At 37.7% G+C, this 20099-nt stretch overlaps 1 protein-coding gene across 1 annotated transcript in view; it reads left to right on the top strand.

The window, feature by feature from the left end:
- The window catches only part of LOC140609066 (uncharacterized), a 308391-nt gene that overhangs the window by 183989 nt on the left and 104303 nt on the right, over positions 1-20099 (top strand). The gene's annotated exons all lie outside the window — the stretch shown is intronic.

Here is a 20099-nt window from a genome sequence, read left to right as displayed (position 1 = left end):
AGATTAGAAGACTGCTGGGGCTTTGGGGTATTGGCTGGTGAACTCTATCTTCTAGGACCCTGCAGTGACTAGAGCACGGCTTTCTCCTCATGGTGTCATTAGAGCCTGGATCACCAACTAATCCCACAAGCTTCATCGTTACTGTTTTCCCTCTAAATCTCAAGAGCCAGAAGTATGACACAGGGGAGTGCATCTCCTTCTACCATATCCCATCCAAATTTACCACAGATGAAAGTAACTACAGTGCTATAACATTCCAGGGGCTATTAACATCTATTTTAAGTCATATGTATTATTTATGCATATATATTATACATGCATCACACACATATATGTGCAATTATATACACATTTATTCATTTACTTGAGGTTTCCTAAGTTATAGAAAACTTACAAAATTGACTAAAAAAAGTAAGTTTCAGGAAACTGAAATCATGGTTTTAAGCCTTCCTACTAAGACAACTGATAAGCCAAACAGGCTTACATATAATTTCAGGAAACTATAATTATACACATATGTCTATAAATGATGTATATGGAATAAATTTGTAATTGTTGTAATTGTAAATTTATATATACAAATTAATTAATTAATTAAGTTGGTATAAATTATTGCTATATTCTCCTAACTTTTTTAATTTAAAAACTCTGGCGGGAAAGGTTATAGACTCACATGCAATTGTTAAATAATAAAGATCCAATGATATAGTTAAGATACAGACAATTTTATTCCTGTAAGGATCACTACTATTGCCTTTTTATAATCCATTTTTCTTACTACTTGCCCAGACTGGAAGTTAACACCTGGCAACCAATAGCCTGTTCTCCAATTCTATAATTTTGTTATTTCAAGAATGTTGTATGAATTGAATCATTCAGTATATAAGCTTTTGGGACTAGTTTTTTTTAAAAAAAATACTCTACCAATTCTCAAGTTGTTGAGTGTATAAATACTTTGTTTCATTTTATTGCTGAGTGACATTTCATAGTATGAAATGTCTATAGTTTAGCTATTTATTTTGGAAAACATTTGGGTTATTTCCAGTTTGGAAATATCATAAATAAAGCTGTTTTAAACATTTATGTACAGGTTTTGGGATGAACATAAATTTTTGTTTCTCTGGGATAAATTCCCAGGAGTGCAATTGTTGGATTGCATAATAGTTGCATAGTTAGGTTTTTAAGGAAATGGCCAACAGTCTTCCAGAGTGGCTGTATCATTTTATATCCCATCTATGATTCATGAGTTTTTCTGCATTCTGCTAGTATTTGGTGTTGGCACTATTTTTTTTTTATGTTAGATATTCTGATAAGTATGTAGTGATATTGCATTGTAGTTTTGGTCTGCATTTCCCTAATGGCTAATGATGTTGAACATCTCTTCATGTGCTTATTTGTATGTCCTCTTTGAATGAAGTATCTCATTGTCTTTTTATGTCCCTGCCATTTCTAATTGGAATGGGTATTTTGTTTTGTTTTTTAACAATTGAGATTTGAGGTTTCTTTATATATTCTGGATAATAGTCCTTTGTTAGTTATGTGGTTTGCAAATATTTTCTTCCATTTTGTATCCTGTCTTTTCACTTTCACAGAGGACCTTTCATACAGTCAAAAATTTTTTTTTTTAATTTTTAAATTTATTTATGATAGGCACCCAGTGAGAGAGAGAGGGGCAGAGACACAGGCAGAGGGAGAAGCAGGCTCCATGCACCGGGAGCCCAACGTGGGATTCGATCCCGGGTCTCCAGGATTGCGCCCTGGGCCAAAGGCAGGCGCCAAACCGCTGTGCCACCCAGGGATCCCCCTAGTCAAAAATTTTTAAGTCCAATTTATCACTTTTTCTTTCCATGGATGGTGTTTTTTTTTTTTTAAGATTTTATTTATTCATGAGACACACAGAGAGAGAGAGAGAGAGAGAAAGAGAGAGGCAGAGACACAGGCAGAGAGAAGCAGGCCCCATGCAGGGAGCGTGACTCAGGACTAGATCCCGGGACCCTAGAATCACGCCCTGGGCCGAAGGCAGGTGCTCAACCACTGAGCCACCCAGGGATCCCCCGATGGTGCTTTTGATATCGTCTAAGAACGCTGTCTGGCCCTAGATACTAAAGATTTTCTCTTATTTTTTTTTTCCTGAAAGTTTATAATTTTATAAAGTTAAAATATTAAACCTAAACTTTTGACTCATTTTGGGTTAATTTTTGCATAAGGTATGAGGTTTAGGCTGAGGCTCATTTTCTTAGCCTATGGATGTCTAATCACTCTAGCACCATTTGTTGAAAAGGCTATCTTTCATCCGTTGAATTACTCTTACAACCTTGTCAAAGATTCATGTGGGTCTATGTATAAGTTCTCTATTCTGTCCCATTGATCTATGTATCTATCTCTCTGCCAACACTGCACAGCTTTGATCACTATATAAGTCTTGAAGTCAGATATATTGATTCCTCCCACTTTATTCTTTTTAAAAATTGTTTTAGCTCTTCTTTTAAAAAAAAAAATATTTTAATTTACTTATTCATGAGAGATACAGAGAGAGACATACGCAGAGGGAGAGGCAGGATCCCAGGACCTGATCATGACCTGAGCTGAAGGCAGATGCTCAATCACTGAGCCACCCAGGTGCCCGTTTTAGCTATTCTACTTCCTTTGCCTTTCCATATAAGTTTTACAACAATCTTATCTATATCTACAGAGAATCTTGCTAAGATTTTGATAGAAGTTGCATCGAAACTATAAATCAGGGCAGCCCCAGTGGCCCAGCGGTTTAGCGCTGCCCTCAGCCTGGGGTGTGATCCTGGATATCCCGGATTGAGTCCCACATCAGGCTCCCTGCATTAACCGTGCTTCTCCCTCTGCTGTGTCTCTGCCTCTCTCTGTGTGTCTGTCATGAATATATAAATAAAATCTTTTTTAAAAAAATAAAAATAAAACTATAAATCAATTTGGGAGGAATAGATACATACCTATACTATGTTCAGTCTTCTAGTTCATGAACATAATGTGTCTTTCCATTTATTTAGAACTCTTATTTCTTTCATTAGCATTTTGTAATTTTTGGCCTAGGAGTTATACACGTTTTGTTAAACTTACATTTAAGTATTTCAGTTTTTTTGATGATTACTAAAAGTATTGATGTTTCATTTTAGTGTCCATTGCTCATATATAGAAAGACAATTTTTTAATAATAATTTTTTGAGTATAGTTGACCAGGGTTACATTATTTCCAGTTACAACATAGTCATTCAACATCTCTATATGTTATGCTATGCTTACTGAAGGTATAGCTACCAACTGTCACGATGCAATGCTATTACAATACCATTCACTATACTCCCTATGCTGTGCCTTTTATTCCTGTGATATATCCATTCCACAATTGGAAGACTGTATCTCCCACTCCTCTTCATCCATTTTGCCCATTCCTTCATCTCCCTTTTATCTGGCAACCATCAGTTTGTTCACTGTAGTTATAGGTCTGATTCTGTTCTTTGTTTATTCTTGTTTTTTGGCTTTTAGACTTCACATGTAAATGAAAGCATTTGGTGTTTGACTTTCTCAGTGTGACATATTTTGCCTAGCATAATATGCTCTAGGTCTATCCATGTTGTCACAAATGACAAGATCTCATCCTTTTTATGGCTGTGTAGTATTCCATCACACGTATTTGCACACCCCCCACTCCCTACCCACATACACATCTTCTTTAACCATTAATCTATCAGTGGACACTTAGGTTGCTTCCATATCTTGCCATAGGGATGCATATATTTTTAAAATAAATTTCTATGGTTTTGGGGGCAAATACTCAGTAGTAGAATTATTGGATCATATGGTATTTCTATTTTTAATGTTTTGAGGAACTTTCATACTGTTTTCCATAACAGTTCTACCAATTAACATTCTCACCAACAATGCATGAGGGGCTCTTTTTCTTCACATCCTTGTCAATACTTGCTTCTTATCTTTTTGACTTTAGACATTCTGACAAATATAAGGTCTCATTGTGGTTTTAATATGCATTTCTTTGATTATTAGTGATACTGATTTTGTATGTTTATTTTGTATCTGGTGACCTTGCCTCGCTGAACTCACTTATTAGTTCAAAATGATTTTTTTTATAGGTTCCTTTGGATTTTGTATGTAGAAAATCATGTCACAAATTATGTCTTCCTTTCTGATCTGATATGTTTTTATTTGCCTTATTGAATTAGCTCAGACTTCTAGTTTAATGCTGCATGAGAGTTGTAAGAAGAGCTATCTTTGCTTTATTATCAATTTTAGTGGAAAAGGATTCATTCAGTCTTTTCAGTTAAGTATGATGTTAGCGGTATATATACATATATATGTTTTTGTAGATGCTTTTTATTAAGTTGAAGAAGTGCCCCTCTATTCCTAGTTTTCTGTGAGATTTATCACAAATGAATGTTGACTAGTATCACATGCTTTTTCTTTGTCAGTTCATATGATCATGTGATTTTCTACTATAGCTTGCTAATAATGACAATTGACTATTTTTTTATAGTTGATTAATATTTCAGTATTTAATCAGTCTTACATCCCTGCTAAAAGCCCCATTTGCCATGGTATATGATTCTTTCATACGTTGCTGAGTTATATTTGCTTATATTTTGCTAAAAGTCTTTGTGTTTATGTTTATGAGGAATATTGATCTCTACTTTTTTGGAGGTAGGCTGTCTCTGGTTTTGGCATCAGAGTAATTTCAAGTCCATAAAATAAATTGGGAGTTTTTCTTTTATTTTCTAGAAGAGATTGTTTAGAATTGGTGTTAATTCTTCTTTAATTTCTTCGTAGAATTCTCCAGTGAAACTTCATTTTGGGAGTTTTAAAATTATACATTCAATTTCCTTAGGAGTTACAGCGTTATTCAAACGATCTATTTCACATCGAGTGAGATATAGCAGTTTGCGCTTTTCTGAGAATCGGTCAGCTTCATCTAAGTTGTCATATTCATGTGTGTAGAGTTGTTCCCTTATGTTACATATACGTAGTATTCCCTTATTATTCTTTTGATGTCATCATAATGTGTAGTGATATCCCTCTTTCATTCCTGATAAAGGTGATTTATTTCTTTTCTCTCTCCCTACCCCTTTGTCAGTCTTGCTAAAGGCAGGGTCTAATGTCCATTTAATGGATATTTTCTAATTACCAGCTTTTTAAAAAGTTGATTTTCTCTATTTTTATTCTGAATTGAATTTCACTGAATTCTGCTCTTACCTTTGACCATTGTATCTATGTCTTGGTGTGGTTGTCTTTGTGTTTATTCAGTTGAAGTTTGCTCAGTGTTTTGAATCTGTAGATTTCTGCCTTTTGCCAAATTTGGGAAGTTTTCAGCCATTATTTTCTCCAGTACTTTCTCAGTCTCACTCTTTCTCTATTCCTTCTAGGATTCCCATGAAATGAATATTTGATATTTTTGTTATGATCTCACAGGTCCTGAGTCTCTCTGAATCCCACCCACCCACCTTGCCCCCAGTCTGTTTTCTTTTTCTTACTCAGAGGGGGTGATTTCTATTGCTCTATCTATAAGTTCATTAATTCTTTCTCTTGTCCCCTGAACTCTACTGCTGGGTCCATCCATTGAGTTTTCTATTTTCATTATTGTGTTTTTAGCTCTAAAATTTCCATCTGGCTCTTTTTTATATCTTCCATTTCCTTGCTGAATCTATTTCTTTGCTGAAACTTTCTTTTTTATTTGTTTTAAGAATCTTCATAATTCCTAATTAAAGCATTTTTATGATAGCTGATTTAAAATCTTTCTTAGAAAATTCTAATCTTTGGGGACCTGGGTGGCTCTATTGATAAAGCATGTGGTTCTCGATCTTGGGGTTGTAAATTCAAGCCCCACATTGGATGCAGAGCCTACTTAAAAAAGAAAGAAAGAAAGAAAAATCTTATTTTTTTGCTATCTTGGTATTAACATCAATCAATTGTAGTTTATCATTCATGTTGAGGTTTTCCTGGTAATTGGTATGATAATTTTTATATTAAAACCTGGTACTTGGGTATTATGTTCTGAGGCTTTAAATCTTATTTAAACCTGTCTTACTTGGCTTTTTGTGATACTACTCTGTCAGAGAAAGAGGGAGTGCCCCTTGCCTCATTACTCCCAAGTAGGGATGGTGATCCACCTTCCTCCCTTGGCTTCCATTGACATTCAAGTGGGGGCATTACTACTGAGTAAGAGTGGAAGTTTCAGGTTTCCCAGTAGGTGCTGATAACACCCTGGCATTATATTATTTCTTTGATCTCTAGGTCTCTAGTTTACCTTTTTTTCTCCACCTTTCAGAGCCACCTTTTATATTCAGTGGAAGGAATAAGAAAAAGTATGTTTATTCCATCTTCCTAGAAGATGAAATTAATCTTTTTTACTTTATAATTATGTTTCTTTTTCATTCATTGTATATTTAATAATCTTTGATCAATTACATCAGAACTTGTCCTATGTTATTGGTTTTTACGAATAACCAGTTTTTGCTTTATTGATCTTCTGTTTTCTTCTTTTCTAAAACATCAATTTCTGCCTTTATCTTCATTATAATCTCTTTTATTTCTTTGAGTTTATTCTATATTTTCTAATTTATACCTACCTGATTATTTTTCATTCTTTTTATATTATTTAGAATAAGCAATTAAGGCTATACATTTCTTACCATGCAATACTTTTGCTGCATTTTGCAAGTTTTGAAATGTAATGTCTAAATTTTTATTCAGCTATAAGCACTTTAAAATTTCAGTTTTGATTTTTCTCTTTACCTCATGAACTTTTTTTAACTTCCAAATGTATAGCAGTGGTTCTATGTAGTTATTTTTATTATCCACTTCAAACTTTCTTGCATTACAGAGAATATGAGTCTCTATTAACCTTACTAGTTGAAGTTATTAAGGCCTCATCTTTAGACAATAAATTACCACACACTCAATAAAATACTAGCCCTAATTGCAGCCTCCTTGACAGTTGGGCATCTTTGCCAGAGAAGATTAAAATGATCTCAGGTATTTTAGCCATTGCATATTCAAAGAGAAAAGTATATTTGCCTACTATATCTTCCATGGTGATTATAGCATCTTCTTGATTTTTGATAAGATATCCCACTAGCCCAGAAAACCTGTCTGCTTTTAAAATTTCTAGGCTTCTTCGAAACACATCTATTTGAAGTGGCAAACTTAGCCTTGATTTGAGGTTTTTTGACTTCCCTAAGAGACCAACTATATCTGCAAATTTCTTAAAATATATAGCCATCTTTCCTCAGGTTTTGGTCTGTTCATTTTGCTTAATGTTGTTCATGAATTTTAGAAGGACAAAATAATCATCAAAAAGTTCAAAGGATTTTTTTCAAAGAAAACTGCAAGTTATTTAGATAAGGAATAAAGTTCTTAAGTGTTAATTTATTTATGTTATTTTTAAAAAGATTTTATTTATTTATTCATGAGAGACAGAGAGAGAGAGAGACAGGGAGAGGGAGAAGCAGGCTCCATGTAGGGAGCCCGATGAGGGACTCCATCCTGGGACTCCCGGATCACGCCCTGGGCTGAAGGCAGGCGCTAAACCACTGAGCCACCCAGGGATCCCCTTAGGTGTTAATTTAAATTCATAATTTAGATCTCCAGGAATATCATTATTGATATAAAGTTGATCATATTTCTTTTAGAAAGTTCATTTTTATTGTCAAAAAACGAGGGGATGAGCTGGAGAATCTGGATTGTGTAGAGCCCAACTTCTATCTCCCCTTGATATCCAGCTATCTTGTAGTTTGATATCATATTTTTGACTTCTGATAAAGCTTTTCCGTCACTTTATACTCTGTATTTTCACTTTGTTGTTGAAATTCTTTGAATGCACTTGAGGCATATACTGCTAATCCAGAAGATCAGCTAAATCAGCAAGTAAAATATTCCTGTTTCTTCTATTATCTTCTATTCCCCAACTTATTTTACTTTTGTAGACTTGACCCAGTGTATCTGAGAGATAAGAAGTCTCAGGCCCTATCTTTTATTTATTTATTTATTTTTGCTTGATTTGCCCAATTTTGAGCATTGCAAAGTTCTTCTCTTTAATGTGGAAGTGTCTTGCAAAGGCTTGGCAAAGAAGGTATTTTGACTGAACTGATGAACACCTTCAAGCAATACTTCTTTAATTGCCATATTTCCTTCATTTTTATATAATGCTTTAATAAATGGGGAAAACCAAGTTCCAGTTTCACCTTCATGTTCGTTGTGGTGTCTAGGGAGCAGCAAGGCTTGCAGATCTTGGAAAAATTTGCTTTTTCTTTTTTTTTTTATTTAAATTTATTTTTTATTGGTGTTCAATTTGTCAACATATAGAATAATACCCAGTGCTCATCCCGTCAAGTGTCCACCTCATTGCCCGTCACCCAGTCAGCCCCACCCCCTGCCCACCTCCCCTTCCACCACCCCTAGTTCGTTTCCCAGAGTTAGGAGTCTTTCATGTTCTGTCTCCCTTTCTGATATTTCCCACTCATTTTTTCTCCTTTCCCCTTTATTCCCTTTCACTATTTTTTATATTCCCCAAACGAATGAGAACATATAATGTTTGTCCTTCTCCAATTGACTTATTTCACTCAGCATAATACCTTCCAGTTCCATCCACGTCAAAGCAAATGGTGGGTATTTGTCGTTTCTAATGGCTGAGTAATATTCCATTGTATACATAGACCACATCTTCTTTATCCATTCATCTTTCGATGGACACCGAGGCTCCTTCCACAGTTTGGCTATTGTGGCCATTGCTGCTATAAACATCGGGGTGCAGGTGTCCCAGCGTTTCATTGCATCTGTATCTTTGGGGTAAATCCCCAGTAGTGCAATTGCTGGGTCGTAGGGCAGGTCTATTTTTAACTCTTTGAGGAACCTCCACACAGTTTTCCAAAGTGGCTGCACCAGTTCACGTTCCCACCAACAGTGCAGGAGGGTTCCCCTTTCTCCACATCCTCTCCAACATTTGTGGTTTCCTACCTTGTTAATTTTCCCCATTCTCACTGGTGTGAGGTGGTGTCTCATTGTGGTTTTGATTTGTATTTCCCTGATGGCAAGTGATGCAGAGCATTTCCTCATGTGCTTGTTGGCCATGTCTATGTCTTCCTCTGTGAGATTTCTGTTCATGTCTTTTGCCCATTTCATGATTGGATTGTTTTTTCTTAAACCAGTATCATAGAATACATTTTCTGTTAACATATCTAGAATAATTTGGCTTTTATCCAAGTGATAGCTTATCTTCTGTTCCTCCAGTGAGGAAATCACATTCAAAGGTTGAATAATATGTAATACATAGTACTTCCCACATTCCACCTCTGTTTTTATCCAAACAGGTAGTTAGTGCCTACCTTGTCTTCAAGTTTTTCTGTTCGCCAGAAAGCCTTCTTTTTGTGATTCCTAAGAATTTTTCACACTATCATAGTGAAATGGCGCTATCAGGCATATATGAGTTAAGAAGAACCAGAAAAGAAGAGGTTTGTTTCTTGGTAGAAGTATTTTGTCTTAATACCCACCATTTGCTTCAATGTGGATGGAACTGGAAGGTATTATGCTGAGTGAAGTAAGTCAATCGGAGAAGGACAAACATTGTATGTTCTCATTCACTTGGGGAATATAAATAATAGTGAAAGGGAATATAAGGGAAGGGAGAAGAAATGTGTGGGAAATATCAGAAAGGGAGACAGAACATAAAGACTCCTAACTCTGGGAAACGAACTAGGGGTGGTGGAAGGGGAGGAGGGCGGGGGGTGGGGGTGATGGGTGATGGGCACTGAGGGGGGCACTTGACAGGATGAGCACTGCGTGTTATTCTGTATGTTGGCAAATTGAACACCAATAAAAAATAAATTTATTATATAAAAAAAGAAACATTTGTTCTATTACCAAGGCTTTGCCTGGAATGTCATGTATAAGAGAGATATGCATGAACTCAGACATGACCAGAAAGCTTTAAGGAACTAACATTGACTTTATGGACCCAATAAAGCTCCTTGAAAAAAAAAAGAAGAAGTATCTTGTCTTTTCAGGATGTGCCTGGCTACATTTTCTTTCTTTCTTTTTTCTTTTTTTGAATTTTATTTATTTATTCATGAGAGACACAGAGAGGCAGAGACCTAGGCAGAGGGAGAAACAGGCTCCTCACAGGGAGCCTGATGTGGGACTTGATCCGAGGACCCCAAAATCAAGCCCTGAGCTGAAGGCAGCCACTCAACTGCTGAACCATCCAGACATCTCTATTTTCTTTCTTTAAATTCCTTTTTTATTTTTCTTTCTGGGCACATTTTCTATGTATTTTTTAACTAAAAGTTATTTTTCATGATGATGAAAAAATATAAATCTTTAAAGTTTTATGTTCCCTGTTCTGTTGTTGTGATTTTGTATCTTAGTCTAGAAATAGTCATGTTCACATTCAGAGTACTTTGGAATGACATTCACTTCAATAACAAATCTGTCAGACAGATTTTACTATTCGGCAGTAAAATGTCTACAAACCTTGGCTCTCAATTGTACTTCTTTGCTTTTTGGACCTGATGGTCTTCAAAATACTAGTGGATCATCAGTTTGAATCGGTCAGTAAGGGCTTTCTTGGTGCAATTGGTGACTTTCATGTCAACAGTTTTTCCATGGGGTTTGCCTTTGACTCCAAAATGAATGGTGCCATTAGTAGGTGAATTTCATACAAGCTGAAGCAAATTGAAAAATTTGTTGCTAAATTTCACCTTAACATTTTTTCTGTGGCTATTTGTGAAGGCTTTGAATTCATGTATTGGATCAATGAAGTTGAGTGGTGGTCCTGTTTCAGGATGCAGACTAAAACTCAATTTGTAGTGATATGAGTCACGAATTCATCAAAAAGTATGATACACATGTTAATTCTCTGGATGGCTGATTTTCCTTTGTGTCAGCTATTTCATCTTCCATGAACTTAGTTTTTAGCGGCTGAGAACCTTTAGTAACTGTACTCATTGTAGAGGCATTAGCTATAGCTGATTTCTCTTTATCATTTTGTTTTTGCTTTGAAATTTCTCCATTTTCCTCTTGCATAAAAGGTTGTATTTTAGGAACATTTTTACTACCTTTTTCATCTTACATGTCTGAATAGGATCTTCAGAAGATGTTTTCTGTAAATCTTGAATAGGTTGAATGTCCATGTGATATGCCCAAATCAACAAGGTGATTTTTACCACTTCAAGATTGCTCCATGTGCATCTTTTGCAGGCAAGGTTTTCCTATATTTTTGATCAATTCTATGACTTTCCAACCATCTATTTACATCTTCTTTTGTCCAGTCATTTGTAATTTTTGGCAGGTTCAGTGGTGCTGTCATTCTGATAGCTGTCTATAGAAAAGGAAATATGATTTAGTATTTTTATAAGTAAAATTTCAAATAATTAACTAATTTTTAATAGGTTATATATAAAAATATATGTATAACTATAAAAATTTCTTACAAAATTCAGAATGTTTAAAAAGATATATATGCCATCTAATGATCTTCCTGAGAGGAAATTACCATTACCAGTTTCTTCCGTATCCTATCAGAAAAATACTTCCAAACAAGTACATAAGCACTTTTTTTCACACAAAGGGCAATATACTATACACGATTCCCTTTACTTGTTTTATTCACTAACTATATCTTGGGGATACTTCCAGTCAATATGTAAATAGAGATGTTTCATCCTCATTAATGGTTGTTTGCTATAATGTGTGTTAGCTATATTGTTTAAAAATATTCAACTCAAAAAAAAAATATTCAACTCAGCTATAGAAAATAAGAGAAACAAAGGAGGATATATGTAACTGAATAGAGAAAGTTGTATGAAGTAAGGAGGACATAGAAACTAAGTATAGAAGCAAGTAGTTTGTGAATTATGTTATGATAGATGTATATAAAGAAATAGAGCATATGAGTGTTAAACATAGTTAGGAAGGGATGGAAGGGCTAAAAAGATATCAAATATTCATAAGATACACTTGAAGCATTTGGTATTTTTAAGGTCTTAATTGGATCACCTATTGGCGACACCCATTCTGATCCCTTGCATTTTCTGCTCAAGGAACATAAACAAGATCCACAGTAGCTTGTCAGGCTACGAGGAGTCATATCTGTGTTCAGGCATATGTGCCTCTCTGCGTCCCTCTGGTTAAAGCAAATGTATGCATTGACTCAGTGTGTCTTCTATCTGGAACCGCTTTGGACAGACCTCAACTCTGGTTCTCAAAATTACACAATCAGTGGAGAATGCTGATACGGCAGAAGGGGAGAGAGAGAGGATATATGATCTTGCATAATTTAGGTAGGAAGATTCTTCTACTCTTTTTTGCCTTATCCAAGCATGTTATCCATCTCTTCCCCCCTACTTTTTGCTGTGTATTTTAATTGCTTTAAAAAGTCATATGCCTCAAGCATCTTAATCTGGTCTGTGAGCCATTCTGTTCCATGACTTCTGAAATAGTTTCTTGGGTAGTGATCTTGGAAGCTACTATTATATCAGAGTAATTTTTTTCACATAATAATTGATAATGGTTGATCCCTGAGCAATAATAAATGACATTGCATTGCTATTTGGTCTGCAAATTGGCAGTCTAGAATCTGGAAAATTGCTGGCCATCAGGGTTATAGAAACATAGCAATGGTTAGAAAAAACAAAATCTAAATAATAATAGTTAGCTTTAAGTATGATTCAAAAATGGCTCAAAAAATATGAGCCATTACAACGAATCCATCATGAGAGAAATCAAATTAACAGAGGAAGAAAGCCTGGAGAATTATGGCAAATAGGTTATATAAGCCCACTTCCATGGAATAATACATAGGAATATTGCCTCCCAGTTGTAGATATAAATTCAGATTAGGATTTACCTTCCTTTCCAAACATCACAGCAATGGTCCAAAGTTAAGGCTATTATTTTTTTGGTTAGTAACTCCTGTTGCATAGAAAGTGAAGAAAAGGGATCCCTGGGTAGTACAGCAGTTTGGCGCCTGCCTTTGGCCCAGGGCGCGATCCTGGAGACCCGGGATCGAATCCCACATCGGGCTCCCGGTGCATGGAGCCTGCTTCTCCCTCTGCCTGTGTCTCTGCCTCTCTCTCTCTCTCTCTCTCTCTCTCTCTCTATGTGTGACTATCATAAATAAATAAAAATTTAAAAAAAGAAAGTGAAGAAAAACATATCTTATAGCTATGCTAATGTCAAATAGGCAAAGATATGCAAAATTGGTGGAGATTTTACTCCCTTACAAATACTATGACAACCAGAAGCCCAAACAATTTAATGCATTCCCAAAAAAATAAATAAAAGTTAGGCCTGTAGAGATCAGGAAGCTGACGTATAAAATAAGCTGGGAAGAGAAAAAAGAGAATGAAGGGAGGAAAAATGCTTTAGGTATACAAATCTTGAAAGTAAACTCCATTTTAGGACTACATCAAACTTAAAAAACTGCATCAAAAGACACAATTAGGAGGAGGGGCAAGATGGCGGAAGAGTAGGGTCCCCAAGTCACCTGTCTCCACCAACTTACCTAGATAACCTTCAAATCCTCCTGAAAATCTCCGAATTCGGCCTGAGATTTAAAGAGAGACCAGCTGGAATGCTACAGTGAGAAGAGTTCGCGCTTCTATCAAGGTAGGAAGACGGGGGGAAAAAGAAAGAAAGGAACAAAGGCCTCCAAGGGGGAGGGGCCCCGCGAGGAGCCGGGCTGAGGCCGGGGCGAGTGTCCCCAGGACAGGAGAGCCCCGTCCCGGAGGAGCAGGAGCTGCACCGACCTTCCCGGGCGGAAAGGGGCTCCAGGGAGGTGGAGCAGGACCCAGGAGGGCGGGGATGCCCTCGGGCTCCCCGGGACACTAACAGACACCTGCGCCCCGGGAAGAGTGCGCCGAGCTCCCTAAGGGCTGCAGCGCGCACGGCGGGACCCGGAGCAGCTCGGGGGGCTCGGGGGCGGCTCCGCGGAGGGGGCTGCGGGGCGGGAGCGCGAATCCAACAGCGCAGGCCCCGGAGCACAGGGCGCCGGGACACAGCCCAGGATCCGGCCTCCCCCGGGACAGGCAGAGGCCGGGAGGGCCCAGGACAGCGAGGACGCTCCTGCCCCAGCTGAGCACATCAGCGGCCCCGCCCAGAGCCTCCAGGCCCTGTAGATGGAGAGCTCCGGAGTTCCTGCCAGAGCTGAATCCAGGTTTCCAGAGCTGGCCCCGCCACTAGGGCTGTTCCTCCTGGGGCCTCACGGGGTAAACAACCCCCACTGAGCCCTGCACCAGGCAGGGGCAGAGCAGCTCCCCCAAGTGCTAACGCCTGAAAATCAGCACAACAGGCCCCTCCCCCAGAGGACCAGCTGGACGGACAAGTTCCAGGGGAAGTCAAGGGACTTAAAGTACACAGAATCAGAAGATACTGCCCCGTGGTTCTTTTTTTCTTTTCTTTTCTTTTTTTTGTTCTTATTTTGTTTTGTTTTGTTTTGTTTTGCTTTTTGATTTGTTTCCTTCCCCCACCCCCCTTTTTTTCCTTTCTTTCTTTTTCTTTCTCTTTTTCTTCTTTTTTTTTCGTTTTTTTCTTCCTTTTTTTTCCATCTTTCTCTTTTCTTTCCTTCTTTCTCTCCTCTGTTTTTCTCCTTTTCCCAATACAACTTGCTTTTGGCCACTCTGCACTGAGCAAAATGACTAGAAGGAAAACCTCCCTCAAAAGAAAGAATCAGAAACAGTCCTCTCTCCCACAGAGTTACAAAATCTGGATTACAATTCAATGTCAGAAAGCCAATTCAGAAGCACTATTATACAGCTACTGGTGGCTCTAGAAAAAAGCATAAAGGACTCAAGAGACTTCATGACTGCAGAATTTAGAGCTAATCAAGCAGAAATTAAAAATCAATTGAATGAGATGCAATCCAAACTAGAAGTCCTAACGACGAGGGTTAACAAGGTGGAAGAATGAGTGAGTGACATAGAAGACAAGTTGATAGCAAAGAGGGAAACTGAGGAAAAAAGAGACAAACAAAAGACCATGAAGATAGATTAAGGGAAATAAACGACAGCCTGAGGAAGAAAAACTTCCGTTTAATTGGTGTTCCCGAGGGCGCCGAAAGGGCCAGAGGGCCAGAATATGTATTGGAACAAATTCTAGCTGAAAACTTTCCTAATCTGGGAAGGGAAACAGGCATTCAGATCCAGGAAATAGAGAGATCCCCCCCTAAAATCAATAAAAACCGTTCAACACCTCGACATTTAATAGTGAAGCTTGCAAATTCCAAAGATAAAGAGAAGATCCTTAAAGCAGCAAGAGACAAGAAATCCCTGACTTTTATGGGGAGGAGTATTAGGGTAACAGCAGACCTCTCCACAGAGACCTGGCAGGCCAGAAAGGGCTGGCAGGATATATTCAGGGTCCTAAATGAGAAGAACATGCAACCAAGAATATTTTATCCAGCAAGGCTCTCATTCAAAATGGAAGGAGAGATAAAGAGCTTCCAAGACAGGCAGGAACTGAAAGAATATGTGACCTCCAAACCAGCTCTGCAAGAAATTTTAAGGGGTACTCGTAAAATTCCCCTTTAAGAAGAAGTTCAGTGGAACAATCCACAAAAACAAGGACTGAATAGATATCATGATGACACTAAACTCATATCTCTCAATAGTAACTCTGAATGTGAACGGGCTTAATGACCCCATCAAAAGGCACAGGGTTTCAGACTGGATAAAAAAGCAGGACCCATCTATTTGCTGTCTACAAGAGACTCATTTTAGACAGAAGGACACCTACAGCCTGAAAATAAAAGGTTGGAGAACCATTTACCATTCGAATGGTCCTCAAAAGAAAGCAGGAGTAGCCATCCTTATATCAGATAAACTAAAATTTACCCCAAAGACTGTAGTGAGAGATGAAGAGGGACACTATATCATACTTAAAGGATCTATTCAACAAGAGGACTTAACAATCCTCAATATATATGCCCCGAATGTGGGAGCTGCCAAATATATAAATCAATTATTAACCAAAGTGAAGAAATACTTAGATAATAATACACTTATACTTGGTGATTTCAATCTAGCTCTTTCTATACTCAATAGGTCTTCTAAACGCAACATCTCCAAAGAAACGAGAGCTTTAAATGATACACTGGACAAGATGGATTTCACAGATATCTACAGAACTTCACATCCAAACTCAGCTGAATACACATTCTTCTCAAGTGCACATGGAACTTTCTCCAGAATAGACCACATATTGGGTCACAAATCGGGTCTGAACCGATACCAAAAGATTGGGATCGTCCCCTGCATATTCTCAGACCATAATGCCTTGAAATTAGAACTAAATCACAACAAGAAGTTTGGAAGGACCTCAAACACGTGGAGGTTAAAGACCATCCTGCTAAAAGATGAAAGGGTCAACCAGGAAATTAAGGAAGAATTAAAAAGATTCATGGAAACTAATGAGAATGAAGATACAACCGTTCAAAATCTTTGGGATGCAGCAAAAGCAGTCCTAAGGGGGAAATATATCGCAATACAAGCATCCATTCAAAAACTGGAAAGAACTCAAATACAAAAGCTAACCTTACACCTAAAGGAGCTAGAGAAAAAACAGCAAATAGATCCTACACCAGGAGAAGAAGAGAGTTAATAAAGATTCGAGCAGAACTCAACGAAATCGAGACCAGAAGAACTGTGGAACAGATCAACAGAACCAGGAGTTGGTTCTTTGAAAGAATTAATAAGATAGATAAACCATTAGCCAGCCTTATTAAAAAGAAGAGAGAGAAGACTCAAATTAATAAAATCATGAATGAGAAAGGAGAGATCACTACCAACACCAAGGAAATACAAACGATTTTAAAAACATATTATGAACAGCTATACGCCAACAAATTAGGCAATCTAGAAGAAATGGACGCATTCCTGGAAAGCCACAAACTACCAAAACTGGAACAGGAAGAAATAGAAAACCTGAACAGGCTAATAGCCAGGGAGGAAATTGAAGCAGTCATCAAAAACCTCCCAAGACACAAGAGTCCAGGGCCAGATGGCTTCCCAGGGGAATTTTATCAAACGTTTAAAGAAGAAACCATACCTATTCTCCTAAAGCTGTTTGGAAAGATAGAAAGAGATGGAGTACTTCCAAATTCGTTCTGTGAGGCCAGCATCACCTTAATTCCAAAACCAGACAAAGACCCCACCAAAAAGGAGAATTACAGACCAATATCCCTGATGAACATGGATGCAAAAATTCTCAACAAGATACTGGTCAATAGGATCCAACAATACATTAAGAAAATTATTCACCATGACCAAGTAGGATTTACCCCCGGGACACAAGGCTGGTTCAACACCCGTAAAACAATCAATGTGATTCATCATATCAGCAAGAGAAAAACCAAGAACCATATGATCCTCTCATTAGATGCAGAGAAAGCTTTTGACAAAATACAGCATCCATTCCTGATCAAAACTCTTCAGAGTGTAGGGATAGAGGGAACATTCCTCAACATCTTAAAAGCCATCTACGAAAAGCCCACAGCAAATATCATTCTCAATGGGGAAGCACTGGGAGCCTTTCCCCTAAGATCAGGAACAAGACAGGGATGTCCACTCTCACCACTGCTGTTCAACATAGTACTGGAAGTCCTAGCCTCAGCAATCAGACAACAAAAAGACATTAAAGGCATTCCAATTGGCAAAGAAGAAGTCAAACTCTCCCTCTTCGCCAATGACATGATACTCTACATAGAAAACCCAAAAATCTCCACCCCAAGATTGCTAGAACTCATACAGCAATTCGGTAGCGTGGCAGGATACAAAATCAATGCCCAGAAATCAGTGGCATTTCTATACACTAACAATGAGACTGAAGAAAGAGAAATTAAGGAGTCAATCCCATTTACAATTGCACCCAAAAGCATAACATACCTAGGAATAAACCTAACCAAAGATGTAAAGGATCTATACCCTCAAAACTCTAGAACACTTCTGAAAGAAATTGAGGAAGACACAAAGAGATGGAAAAATATTCCATGCTCATGGATTGGCAGAATTAATATTGTGAAAATGTCAATGTTACCCAGGGCAATTTACACGTTTAATGCAATCCCTATCAAAATACCATGGACTTTCTTCAGAGAGTTAGAACAAATTATTTTAAGATTTGTGTGGAATCAGAAAAGACCCCGAATAGCCAGGGGAATTTTGAAAAAGAAAACCATATCTGGGGGCATCACAATGCCTGATTTCAGGTTGGACTACAAAGCTGTGGTAATCAAGACAGTGTGGTACTGGCAGAAGAACAGACACATAGATCAATGGAATAGAATAGAGAACCCAGAAGTGGACCCTGAACTTTATGGTCAACTAATATTCGATAAAGGAGGAAAGACTATCCATTGGAAGAGAGACAGTCTCTTCAATAAATGGTGCTGGGAAAATTGGACATCCACATGCAGAAGAATGAAACTAGACCACTCTCTTTCACCATACACAAAGATAAACTCAAAATGGATGAAAGATCTAAATGTGAGACAAGATTCCATCAAAATCCTAGAGAAGAACACAGGCAACACCCTTTTTGAACTCGGCCACAGTAACTTCTTGCAAGATACATCCACGAAGGCAAAAGAAACAAAAGCAAAAATGAACTATTGGGACTTCATCAAGATAAGAAGCTTTTGCACAGCAAAGGATACAGTCAACAAAACTAAAAGACAACCTACAGAATGGGAGAAGATATTTGCAAATGACATATCAGATAAAGGGCTAGTTTCCAAGATCTATAAAGAACTTATTAAACTCAACAGCAAAGAAACAGACAATCCAATCATGAAATGGGCCAAAGACATGAACAGAAATCTCACAGAGGAAGACATAGACATGGCCAACATGCATATGAGAAAATGCTCTACATCACTTGCCATCAGGGAAATACAAATCAAAACCACAATGAGATACCACCTCACACCAGTGAGAATGGGGCAAATTAACAAGGCAGGAAACAACAAATGTTGGAGAGGATGCAGAGAAAAGGGAACCCTCTTGCACTGTTGGTGGGAATGTGAACTGGTGCAGCCACTCTGGAAAACTGTGGAGGTTCCTCAAAGAGTTAAAAATAGACCTGCCCTACGACCCAGCAATTGCACTGTTGGGGATTTACCCCAAAGATACAGATGCAGTGAAATGCCAGGACATCTGCACCCCAATGTTTATAGCAGCAATGTCCACAATAGCCAAACTGTGGAAGGAGCCTCGGTGTCCATCGAAAGATGAGTGGATAAAGAAGATGTGGTTTATGTATACAAGGGAATATTACTCAGCTATTAGAAATGACAAATACCCACCATTTGCTTCAACGTGGATGGAACTGGAGGGTATTATGCTGAGTGAAGTAAGTCAGTCGGAGAAGGACAAACATTATATGTTCTCATTCATGTGGGGAATATAAATAATAGTGAAAGGGAATATAAGGAAAGGGAGAAGAAATGTGTGGGAAATATCAGAAAGGGAGACACAATGTAAAGACTGCTAACTCTGGGAAACGAACTAGGGGTGGTAGAAAGGGAGGAGGGTGGGGGGGTGGGAGTGATTGGGTGACGGGCACTGGGGGTTATTCTGTATGTTGGTAAATTGAACACCAATAAAAAAAATACTATAAAAAAATAAAAAAATAAAATAGAAAAAAAAAGACACAATTAACAGAATGAAAACACAAACTATGGAATGGAGGGAAATATTTGCAAATTATATATCTGATAATATCCAGAATATATTTAAAAATTTCCTAACAATACAAATAACCTAATTAAAAATAGTCAAAGGACTTGAATAGACATTTCTCCAAAGATAATATACAAATGCCCAACAAGCATATAATAATGACCAACATCACTAATGATTAGAGAAATGCAAACCTAAACTACAATTATATATCATTTCACATCCATTATGATGACTACTATTAAAAAAACAGTAAATTGGGGCATCTGGGTGGCTTAGTCAGTTAAGTGTCAGCCTTTGGCTCAGATCATGATCCCAGGGTCCTAAGACTGAGCCCGCATCCAGCTTCCTGCTTGGCAGAGAGTCTGCTTTTCTCTCTCCTTCTGTGTGTTC

Source organism: Canis lupus, chromosome 18 (assembly GCF_048164855.1).
Source record: "Canis lupus baileyi chromosome 18, mCanLup2.hap1, whole genome shotgun sequence".
Classification (NCBI taxonomy): domain Eukaryota; kingdom Metazoa; phylum Chordata; class Mammalia; order Carnivora; family Canidae; genus Canis; species Canis lupus.
This window is presented reverse-complemented; position numbering and strand designations above follow the sequence as displayed.